Below are 12232 nucleotides of genomic sequence, written 5' to 3'. Positions count from 1 at the left end.
TGGGGATTTAGCTCAGCGGCATAAGCACCTGCCTTGCAAGCAGGCGGTCGTGAGTTTGATCCCTGGTACAGATAAAAATGAAAAAGACAAAAAAAAGGGGGAAAGAAAAAACTAAAAACATTGTAGTAGCTGGGCATAGTGGCACACACCTATCTGTAACCCCAACTTGCTACTTAGCAAGAAACTGACTCAAAAAAAGTGCTAAAATACTCAGAAGACAAAATTTAGCATTCAATCATTTTAAGTTTATTGTTCTGTGGCAATTAAATACATTCACGCTGTTGTGCCACCATTACCACCATCCACATTCAGAACTCTTTCATCTTGCAAAACTGAACTTCTATACTCATTAACAAATAGTTCCCATTGCCCAGATATGCAGACCCTGATACTCATCATTCTACTCTCTGTCCTTATGAATTAATATTCTGTGTATCTTATTTAAGTGGAGTTATGGGATATTTTTCCTTTTGTGTCTGGCTTATTTTACTTAGAATAATTAATATCAAAGTTCATCTACATTATAGCATGTCTATGCATCAACATTATTTCTTTTTAACTCTGAAAAGCATCACATCTTGTTTATCCATTCATCTATTGATAAACATATGAGTAGTTTCCAAATGAAGAGTTTCAATCTAATGTTAGTGACAAGAAGTTTGGGAGAATGGCCCCGAGTTAGAATAATCTCTGTAATGTTTTAATATAATCAAAGAATCAATTCAAGCTGGGCATGGTGAGCATACCTGTAATCCAAGTACTATGGGAAGTTGAGGCAGGTAGATTGAAAATTCAGGCCCAGCCTGGTAACTTAGCAATGTAACAAGACTTTGTCTCAAAATAAAAAAACAACTAAAAAGCTGGGGATGTAGCTTAGTGCAAAGACCTTGGGTTTAATGGGGGATGAGGTTTTAACAGTGATTAGAATTATAGAACATAAAATTGCTGAAAGGAATTTCCATCTGGATCTAGATAGAACATTTATTTAAATAGTCAAAAAGTCCATCTTACTAGCCCAGATTTTCTCTCTTTTAAGAAAATTTAAACAATAATTTAAACAATATTTAAACAAAAATTTAAACAATAATTATACTGGATTAACCTCCCCCTCAGATTCATGTACTGCCATCCTAATCCCAAAGTGATGGTATCAGGAGGTATGGTTTTTGGAAAGTGACTAGACCATAAGATTGGGATCCTGACGATTGACATCATTGCCCCTCTAAGAGGTCCCTGAAGGCTCACTCCACTCTTCTACCATAGGAAGACCAAGTGAGAAGGCATTATCAGTGAAGAAGTGGTCATTCACCTGGCATCAAATTGCTACTGCCTTGACTGTGAACTTCTCAGCCTCCAAAGCTACAAGAAGTATCTGACATTTATAAGCCCCGATTGATGATACTTTGCTTTCTTTTTGTCTTTTTCCTTTTTATCGGTACCGGCGATCAAACTCATGACTGCCTGCTTGCAAGGCAGGCGCTTATGCCACTGAGCTAAATCCCCAGCCCCTATTGATGATACTTTGTTATAGCAGCCTGAATGGTCTCAGATAATGGTCAAGGACATCAAATCATTTAAAACCTGAGGTTTTTTTTTTTTATTTAAACAAACTGAGGTTACCTAACAGCTTAAAAATAGCAAAATTAATGCTGTATTTTAAAGAGTTAAACTGTAAGATAATCGGGATAGTACTCTGTAAGCTCGAAGTCATCTCTCATTTAAGCATTTGTAAATGGCTGCTTTTCTGGAAGTGGGTAACAGTAAATAGAAGATTAGATCCAGCTACGTTAAGGAAAGGAAAAAATCCCAGTTGAAAGAAAATCATTGTCATGTGGGAGGGAGAATAAAGGTTGAAGACTGGTTTGTAGTCTGGATCTGCTTCTTAAAGGTTAAATATTTTTTACCTGAAAAGCCTGAAACCAGAAATGTTTCAGACTGTTTCAAATTTTGTAATATACGCATGGACTATATGTATGGAAAATCTGAAATGGTTCAGAATTCAAAATCTGAATGTCATATCCGACAGACTTCTGGATTTTAGAGCATTTGAGATTTCAGATTTTCTGATTAGGAATGCTCAATGTGTATTACATATGTGGCATTTAAGTCTCTTACTTAACCTCTGTTCTCAGTTTCTTCTCAGATAAAATGGGAATAAAATAGCTAATAACCACAACTACTACTCTGTGTACAAGTGCCAAGCACTTCTGAATATCTAATACTAAACAGCAGGTAAATGGAATAGACATATTTTTCCCTACTCCAATCACTAGTATAACTGGTAATGTTTCATAGTATATATACAACAAACAAGGAATCTAAAAGGTAAACAGAAGAAGACAGGCTAGCTAGGAACCTTGGCACCTGAGGCACAACGCAACGATTAATTCTATGAACTTTCAGACTGCTTCGTATATCTCAGACTTGGAGCTAAAGAAGCCAGCAAGGCAGAAACTCTAAAAGGCACAAAAAAAAAAAAAATTTCCCAACTGAAACCTGCCCTTTCTAGGCAAAAGATCACTTAGATGCCACACATGTAATACACATGCAGTCTACGCACGACAAAATTTCTAGACAAAACCAGAGAAAAAACTGTGGCCCAAACCCCACTCACAACAGCAAATGTTAAGTGGGAATCTAGACTTCCACCCTTAAGAAGCTGTCACAGAGCTCAGTGCAGTGGTGCATGTCTATAATCCCAGCACTCAGAAGGCTGAGGCAGGAGGACTGCTGCGAGTTCAAGGCTAGCCTAAGCTACATAGTGAGTTTGAGGCTTGCCTGCAGTGAGACTCTGTCTCAAGAAAAAAAAAAAAGGTTGTCAAAAAAAGGCACACAGGAAGCTGAGACATGCACTCCTGATGACTGGTAACAAGAGCGCACATATGGAGCACTGATTGCCACTCCACACTCAGTAGAGACCAAGTGGGAAGGTGGACCTGCCACCACAATCCAAGAAAACAAAGTGCCCTCCTAGCTTGAGCATCAACAGAGATTGAGAGGAGAACCTAGACTTCTACCTCTACCTGGAATTAATGAGACAGTGCCCCTTCCCCTTTCCGGGCTGCAGTTGGAGTGTTCCCGATGAAACATCAGTGTTATCCATAGTTTCAAAACAATATAAAAATGGCCCAAGTTTTAGCAGAAAACCAGTCATTACACCAAGAACCAGGAAGATTTCAAATGAAATGACAAAAGACAATTAATAATTGCTAATACACTAAGATGACAGGGATGTTAGAATTACCTGACCAAGACTTTAAAAGCAACCATAATAAAAACGCTTCAGGCAGCAGTTATAAACATGCAAGAAACAAACTGAAAAGCGGAAAGGTCCAGCAAAAACCAGGAAGTCTCAACAAAGACAAAGATCATGTGAGCTTGAGGTAGGACAGAAGAAACAAAGTTATGGAGAAAGAAGACAAGGAAATTAAAATTTTAAAAACCATATTTTAAAGAAAAACTGCCCAATTTACTTTTTTCCCCTTCTCCCCAAAACAGCAACTTGGATAACCCCCACTTAGCTGCATGGAGGTCTGCCCTCTCCTTTGCTTGCCAATGGTCTGCTTTTTTATAAAGGGAACTCCCTTTTGGCATTTCCCAGAAGAGTAGTTCACTAAAGGGGGGGCCATCCTATACCACCCGAAGAGATTAAAGCCACAGGTTCTCAAAACTCCTTAGATTTCCACCTCCTAACATACATAAAAGATTTCCAGTTCCAATGGGGAGCCTCATTTCCTTGAGCACCTGACTGCCAATCTTTCTTTTTTTTTATTTTAAAGAGAACAAAACAAAACAAATCATAACAGAACAATGCAAGCAACACAGGATTTCATAACAAGAAAACAGGACATAAACAGTGGCTACCATAATTTCTCTTGCTTTTTTCAAAACACTTGACCATACCTTCACACACAATAATATCAAGCATAACCAAATAGTATAGAACATTCAGAAGAATTAAACCATTACAAGACTTCAAAACCAGATAACAGGAAATGAACAATGGCTACTTTACCTCAAAAGAGTTCTCCATACCATCATACATAATAAAATCAAATAAAACACAACAGAATCAAAACAAAAGAACAAAAGCATGATAGGACTTCATAACAAAATGATAGAAAATCAGCAATGGTTACCATAATGTCTCGTTTTCTTCAAAATAGCTATTCATATTATCACACATAAAAAATCAAAACAGAATAAAACCAACTAAACAAACGAATGAAAGCATTTTAAGACTTCAAAACAATAGGAAGCCAACCATGATTAACATAATATATCCCATTTTGTTCAAATAGCCGGCCATACCATCAGACAAAGTAAAATCTAACAAAACAAGACAGAACAAAGCCAAACCTAACAAAATTGTGAAAACAATACAAGAGTTCAAGACAAGACAGTAAGAAATTAACAGCGGTTTTGTCCCAGGTGTTTCCTCCCCTATCACTCTTACAATAACTATTTTGCTTTTGGATCCATTAACTCCTTCTGTTTCTTATGCCAGGGTTTTATGTGTATGAGTTCAAACTGACTTGCTCATGAACATGAACTCCAGTTGCATCTATTTACCCACAAGAGCCTCCAGATTATTTTACTTTATAGCTGGGTAGCTTTCCACTGCGTGAAAATACCATTTCTTACGCATTCTGCAGTTGATGGGCAAGTTACCCTTGTTTTCGTTCTTGTCTCCTGTCACATGGAACAACTGGTTTTTCTCCTTTCATTTTCGGTCTATGAACTTCTTTTCCAGGTAAATGTGTTTCTTGTACACAGTGTAACAATGGATCTTATTTCTTGATCCACTCTCCCTGTGTTTCCTTTTATTGCTGAACTGAGGCCTCTACATTAACGGTTACAACCAGCATACACTGGTGTGTCTCTGCCATGCTATCCCCTGTTGTTGGCCCTCCACTTTTCCCCCTCATTCAATTGCCTGGCCTGTTTGGCAGTTCTCCTCTGCTGTAACTGGAACCACGGTCATCTTTATCTCTCTCTAGAATATCCTTTAGCACTGCCTGTTGGGTTGGCTTGGTAGTCACGAATTCCTTCAGTTGTTCTTTATCATGGAAGTATCTTATTTTTCTATCAATTTTGAGAAGGAGTTTTGCAGGGTATATCAATCTGGATTGGAAGTTGTTTTCTTTCAGGGTTTGAAACGCTTCACTCCAAACTCTTCTTACTTGATGGTTTGTGTTGCTAAGTCTGCTGTGATTCTGACTGGCTTTCCTTTATGGGTGATCTGTTTCTTTTCTCTAATAGCTTTTCATATTCTGTTCTTGTGCGGAGTTTCTGGGATGTTGATTATTGTATGTCTGGATGTAGCTTCACTTTGCTTATGGCTACCTGGTGTTCTATATGCCTCACTTACTTGTATGCCAGATACATTTCACATGTCTGGGAAGTTTTCTGCTATTACTTCTGTAAATAGCCTTGTAATTTCATTTGTATTGACCTCTGCTTCTTCAGGACACCTATCACTCTTAAATTATGCTTCTTTGTGTCATTTTGCAGCCACTGAATTGTTATTTCGTGATTCCTTGTTATTTTTAGGAGACATTTCCTTTCATGGTCACTAGCTGCAATTCTATCTTCAAGGTTTCAAAGTCTATCTTCAGTCTCTTTCAAGTGGTTTTGTCAGCTATTGATTGACTTTTGAATTTCCTGCATCTCTCTTTGAATCTGTTTCATGCATTGTAATTCCTTTCTACATTCATTCAAGGTCTCTATCATATACCTATGCTCCTCTTTTTTATCTATGTGTTCTTTAGACCTGCCTAGCAACTGTTTCAGTATGTTTGTGATTTTTTCTTTTACCGAGACATTAAATCTGATTGGGTTGCTTTTATAATCTCATTGTTTCTTTACCTCAGTTGCTAGCCTCTCAGAGATTTCAGGTGCGTGACTTTCATTTTCTTCCATGACCATATCTCCCAGACTTGTTCTGTGTGGGCTGGAGGTCTAAGATTGCCTTTTTTCCCTTCATCTTGACATTCTCCTGGGTTCACCCCACAAGGTGTTATGGGGCCCCAGACACTTCCCATGTTGGCTGCCCCTCTGTGGTGTAAGGGAATGGGACAGTCACCTTGGTTCCTCTGATCTCAGATCTACAAGGAGGTAGAAGGCCATGGCAGGGGGCCTTCTCCCAACTTGTGTAGCTACACTGAGGCTTCCCTGATGATCAGGGGTGCACGGAGGTAAGGCTGCTTCTCTCAGCTTGTGTGTCTACACTGGGACTCCCGCGATGGTGGCAGGCACACAGGGGTGTGTTTGTCTGACTCTCCTGTGGGTGATGGCTGCCTGAAGGAACCAAGGGCCTCCAATGGTGGTCTACAGGTACACAGAGCTCACCTAGTTGAGTGTCCTTGCTCCTGCTGGCTGTCCGCAGGAAGGGGCCTTCTCTTGGAGATCCTGGCAGGCAGCACCCTCCAGTCTTGAGTACATCCTATATGCCGTGTATCTTTCCCTCATAAATCTTTCTCAAGGCTCTTTTTCCTGATGAGTTCTGAAAATTCTTTTTCCATAATGGGAGTAAATGAACCTGGCACTTAAATACATTCCATATTTCAGGCTTGAGATCCTTAAAGTCCAGCATGTAACAGGCTCCACAATGGAACAGAGAAGATGGAGGAAAAATTGGTGAATTAGAAGACAATGAAATAGAAGTGACCTCATATGGACAACACATAAAGTGAAAAAAGTTGACCAGATCTGTAGAACTATACAAAAGATCTAAATTTGTGCCAGTAGATTCTTAAGAAAAGATGAGGCTGAAAAATACAGTAACTCAAGAAATAAAGGCTGAAATCTTCTCAAATGATGAGACAAAATGTACAGATTTAATAAATTTAGTAAATCCCAAATAGGATTTGCACAGAATAATCCATATCAACACAGATCATACACTTCTGAAAAGAAAGATATAAAACTATGAGAATGTCCGAGAAAAGTAACATCTTAATACTAGGTAAACAGCAGGAAGACTGACATTACCAAATATAGGCAATCAGGTAAATAGATTTCAGAGCAAAAAAAATTATCAGAGGTTCAGAGAGATATTATATGATAAAATAAAGGGATCCCACCACCAAGAAAACATTGCAATGCTAAATGTGTATCAAGTGACAGAGTTCCAAAATATTTGATGCAAAAATTGATAGAAATGACAAAAGAAAATGACAAATCCACAATTATAGTCAGAGAATTCAACACTGGTGTCTTCAATTGATAAACAAACTAGACAGAAAATCAGCAAGGATACAGAGCTCAACACCATCAATAAAAATGATGTAATATGCTGGCCATGGTGGCAGCAGTTTGTTAGCTCAATATTTTGAAAGGGTGAAGTCAGGAGGACAGCAAGTTCAAGCCCAGCTTGGGTTATTTAGCAGCTTCACAAGACCCTGCCTCAGAATAAAAAAGGGCTGGAGATAGATAGAGCTCATGCAAAGGTCCTAGTTTCATTACCTAGTACCAGGAATAAAAAAGCAAAACAAAAACTTCAAACCAGACATGGACTTAGAAATGCAAAATTATAAAACATTTGGGGGAAAAAAACAGGAGAAGAACCACTTGGACAAAGGCTAGCTGGTCCAAACAGTTCTTAGATTTGACACCTCCTTCCAAAAAAATGTACAATTTAGAAAGGAAAAAATAACCTGAAATTCATCCAAATTAAAATATTTTACTCTGTAAAAGACTGTTAACAGTGGATCAAAAGACATGCTATAGTCCAGAAGAATCTATTTGTAAACCATTTATTATCCTGAGCATATAAAGAACTCTAAAAACTCAATAGGACCCAAACTGATTCATGTAGAAAAAAGGTCAATAACTTGAAGAGCAATTTGACCAAGGAAGACATACAGACAGCAAATAACCATATAAAAAGATGCTTACACCATTAACCATAAAGGACATAAATGCATATTAAAACTAACTAGGAAACTGTAACCCCAGCACGTGGGAGGCTGAGGCAGGAGAATCACTGTGATTTTGAAACCAGTCTGAACTACAAAGTGAGCTCAAGGCCAGCCTGAACTGCATAATGAGACCCTGTCTCAGGAAGACAGAAACCAAAAAACAAAACAAAAAATCTATCTGGGAGAAATCAGGGGTGGTGGTCCACGCCTATAATCCTGGCATTCAAGAGGCTGAAGCAGAAGCATCACCCTGAGATTGAGGCCAGCCTGGGCTATATAATGAGTTCAAGGTCAGCCTAAACTACTAATACCAACTCCCACAATGAATGTAATCATATATACTGGAAACATGTACTATTTTTAAAAAACCAGTTCTTGTCAAGTGTACATGTACATGCCTGTAGTCCCACTCTCGGGAGGCAGAGAGGTATGATTGTTGAGTTGAGGCCAGTTTGAACTGCATAATGAGACCCTGTATCAAAAAAACCTATACACACACACACACACACACACACACACACAGCCAATTCCCCCAAATTAGGTACTTGATGAATCTGTCTATCTATCCATATCTATCAGTCATGAAACAAAACAATTATAAAAACAGAAAATAGATTAGTGGTTATCGTGGGTTTAGAATGTGACTATAAAAGTGCGCCCTAAAGCCAGCATAGTGGAACACTCCTGTAATTCCAGCACTTGGGAGGCTGAGACAGGAGAATTGTTTGCAAGTTTGAGACCTAACTGGGCTACAAAGTGAGTCCAAGGCCAGCTTGAGCCACATAGCGAGACCCTTAAAAAGACAAAGAATAATTAAGAGATTAATAGTCTTAAAAAAGACAAAGAACAGTTAAGAGATTAATAGTCCTGGCACAGTGTCTATCTCAGGAGTCACAGCAGTGGCACGGAGGGATGGAGAAGTAAATTTTAAAGGATAGTCACATGATACTTCTAATAGGTTTTGGTGAAATATTAAACAGGGGACGGTAGGTGACAGAGTTAAAGATGATTCTCAAATTTTCATCTGAGCAAACAGAGGCACTATTTACTGAGCAGATGTGGTTTGAAAAAAGAAATGAAGCAGTGTTTTCATGTTCAGGATTGAAGTCAGGGTCTTTGCACTGAGCTATATCCTTAGTCCCATTTATTAATGAGACTGGGTCTTGTTAAATTGCTATACTGCCTAGGTTGTGCTCCACTTTGTGATCATCCTGCCTCAGCCTTCCAAAGTGTTGGAAATGTAAGTGTGAGCCATTATATCTCTGGAGTTTAGTTTTGGGTATGAATGGTGATTCTGTGTTATCTAAGAGACATTTAAATAGAAATGCTCAGTTAACTCCTGGCTATGCATGCTTGGAGTTCAGAACTCTGGGATGGATATTTAACTTGATAATGATAATACAGAAGCTAGGAAGATGGACAATACTGCCAAGAGGGAGAAACCACACAGCCACTCTTACTATAAATGACTTCCAATTTTTTAAGTACTAGCTAAAAAGAGGTCAGTCTAAACCAGGTGTAGTGGTACATGCCTATAATTCCAGCACTCAGGAGGCTGAGGCAGGAAGATTCCAGCAAGATGAAAACCAGCATGGGCTACAGAGTTCAAGGCCAGCCTGAACTCCGTATCGAGACTCTGTCTTAAAAAGAGGTCAGTCTAGCAAGAGATTTAGAGAGGCCAGAAAATGAAAAAGAAAAGTATAAATGGTGTTGTACAAGACAACAGGAAGACGTTTCAAGAAAGAGCAAGTTGTCACCTGTGATGAAGCAGTGAAGAGATTAACTGTACTGACAAACAGAAATCATACACTGAATTTAGTAACCTGGGTGTCACCAAAACCTTTGTTGGGAAAACCTTAGGTGGGATGACAAAGGTTTGCACTGAGGCAGTCTATGGAGAAGGTGGGAGAAAAGAAGACAGTATTTAAAACCAGTTATCCCTGGAGAAAAAGGAGAAAGCATGGTGAATTCTGTTAAAAGAAGTTATGCTTAAATATTAATGGCTAAGAATAAGTTCAGAGGACAAGTTGAAAATTCATGACAGAAGTGGTAAGAATTGTCTGAGCATGCGGGAGATAGTGTTATCAAAGTGCTGGTAAAGAATTAGATCAGACAGAGGAGGCACCTATCTAATCTACACTAAGAAGAGAGGAAAGGAAAGAACCTTAGATAGGTGATTCCTTGACCATTTTTCTTTGTGAAGGAGAAGACAAGGTCATCTGCTAAAACTGAAGAGCTAGATTAAAATTTTTATTTCCAGAACCTATCTAGTGCCCAGGACACACATATTTAATAAGTTTATTTAATAAATAAAATATACAATTAGTGCTTTCCTCACGCTTATTTATTAGAGCCAATACTTGACTTTCTTCAAATTAGCCACTAGGCGGCAGTATTGCTGCCAATCTTTTTTTCTCTTAAATTCTTTAACACTGAAATTAATAGAAAACTCCAGTGTAATGTAAGTTGTAAAATGGTATTTCCCCAAGAAAACCCTGCTTAACTTTTAAATACACGTATACATGCAAACTAATTCATGCCCATTCACACTCGTGTGCACACACATTGTGGCAAAGTGCAGTAGGAGGGTTGTTTCTTATGCCAACCCCACAGTGCAATCAATCCTGATGCTCCAGGGGCAATAGTCAGCATTTTCCAGCATTTTTTTGGTAATTTCTCTAAAGCGCACAGCAAATACCCAATATGTCACTTATACTTTGATTAATCAATTAGAAAAGGATAAAAAAAACCTCTAAAAATGAATTCCTGACAATGTTTGCCAAAGTTTCATCCAAGCAATTTTTCCTACTTCTATCCATTTTCCCAAATGGAGAGGTAGGTTTTAAAACACAGCTTTAAATAACTGTAATGCACTTCACAAACTATGTTTCCCCCTTACCTCAGAAGCTTCGTGCACTGTTACAAAGGAGATTTGCCAATCTACAATACCATATGTATACCAGAAGCGGCAGCTATTTGGGGTATGTGTTTAGCAATGAGACTGAGAAATAACATCTTTCCAAGTTTGGTTCTAATGCATTTAGGCCTCGGAAGGAACTGGCAGAGTTCTAAATTGCAACAGAGTGAAGATATTATCAAAAAAAAAGTAGTCGTGAAGGCAGACTGTTCCCCCAAGAAGTTCAGGGTTATCCAGACTGGCAGGGAAACAGAACTTCCACAGTGGGAAGCACTTCCAGGTGTACTAGTTCAGCATGCTGCCCTAACCTAAGAAAAACTCACCGTCCTTTAGACAGATGCCTTCTGGCTGGAGCCACGGGAAGACAGGGAAGGAGAGGCTATGGTCGCCTCATTGCTAGGGTGTCAAAAGGGTGAGAAAGGTGACTGGCACAAAAGCCTCCAGACTTGGTTATCTTGAGCTAGTTGTTCTCCAACAAAAATATTCAAGAAATGGGTCATAGAATCTGGGTGACAGAGTTGAAGAGGTCATCAAACACAGATGCAGTTCTATTTGAATATTAACAATCACATTCTCTCACTGGACACTATTCTATTAGCTGTACAGTGTCTTTTATACATAATTTTTGAGAAACTCACTCGGACAAGGACTTTAAAAAATTATCAAAAAGTTAATAAAATTAATACTCCTTAACTTTAATTTAAAAAAAAAACAATTTTCCTAATGAACTGATACAATCCTTAACAAGAAAAAGTTTACTACTTTGGCTTCAATGACAGATAAACACTATCCTACCTCAGCACTACTATATGCTAAATATACAACCACTTTCAAAAATCATATGCTGAAGCTGGGCAGGGGAACACAGGCCTGTACTCCCGGCACTCAAGAGGCTGAGGCAGGAGGATCACTGTGGGTTCAACCCTATACTACATAGGCCAACAGGAACTACATAAGACGCTGTCTCAAAAAACCCAATCAAAAGTCTGCTCAATCTTTCGATTTTTCCCAGCAAGTGATCTAAGAGCTTGATTTCATTGACACACTTGCACTGCCCAACAACACTTCCTTTGAAAAACAGAATGGCATTTCCTCAGTCCAGAGGCCAGAAGTCCCTTGATTCTGATCGAGAAAGCGAAGACAGGAAACTGTTAAGCTTCTGCCTCCCATGGCCAGCCACTGATGTGGTGACAGAGGGCAGGGTCTATTCAGGGCTCCCCTGATGTATGGCAGGTGGAAAGTAGGAGGTAACCCCCACCCCCGCCAGCCCAGTGCTACAAGTCAGTGTAACAAGGGCTCCCACGAGAAGACGGAGCGCTGGACGCCTGTTAGTACGCTTAAAACTGCGAGCATCCGAGGACCGATTTCAGCCAGATTTCGGTAACTGGCAACA

At 39.1% G+C, this 12232-nt stretch overlaps 1 protein-coding gene across 1 annotated transcript in view; it reads right to left on the bottom strand.

Annotated features, from left to right (window-relative positions):
* Window positions 1–12232, bottom strand: part of Gab2 (GRB2 associated binding protein 2) — a 187797-nt gene that overhangs the window by 174289 nt on the left and 1276 nt on the right. The window lies entirely within an intron of this gene.

Source organism: Cavia porcellus, unplaced genomic scaffold (genome assembly GCF_034190915.1).
Source record: "Cavia porcellus strain 051 isolate PalLab524CR breed Dunkin Hartley unplaced genomic scaffold, mCavPor4.1 scaffold_9, whole genome shotgun sequence".
NCBI lineage: Eukaryota > Metazoa > Chordata > Mammalia > Rodentia > Caviidae > Cavia > Cavia porcellus.
The sequence above is the reverse complement of the archived record's forward strand: the minus strand, read 5'-3'. Positions and strand labels throughout refer to the sequence as shown.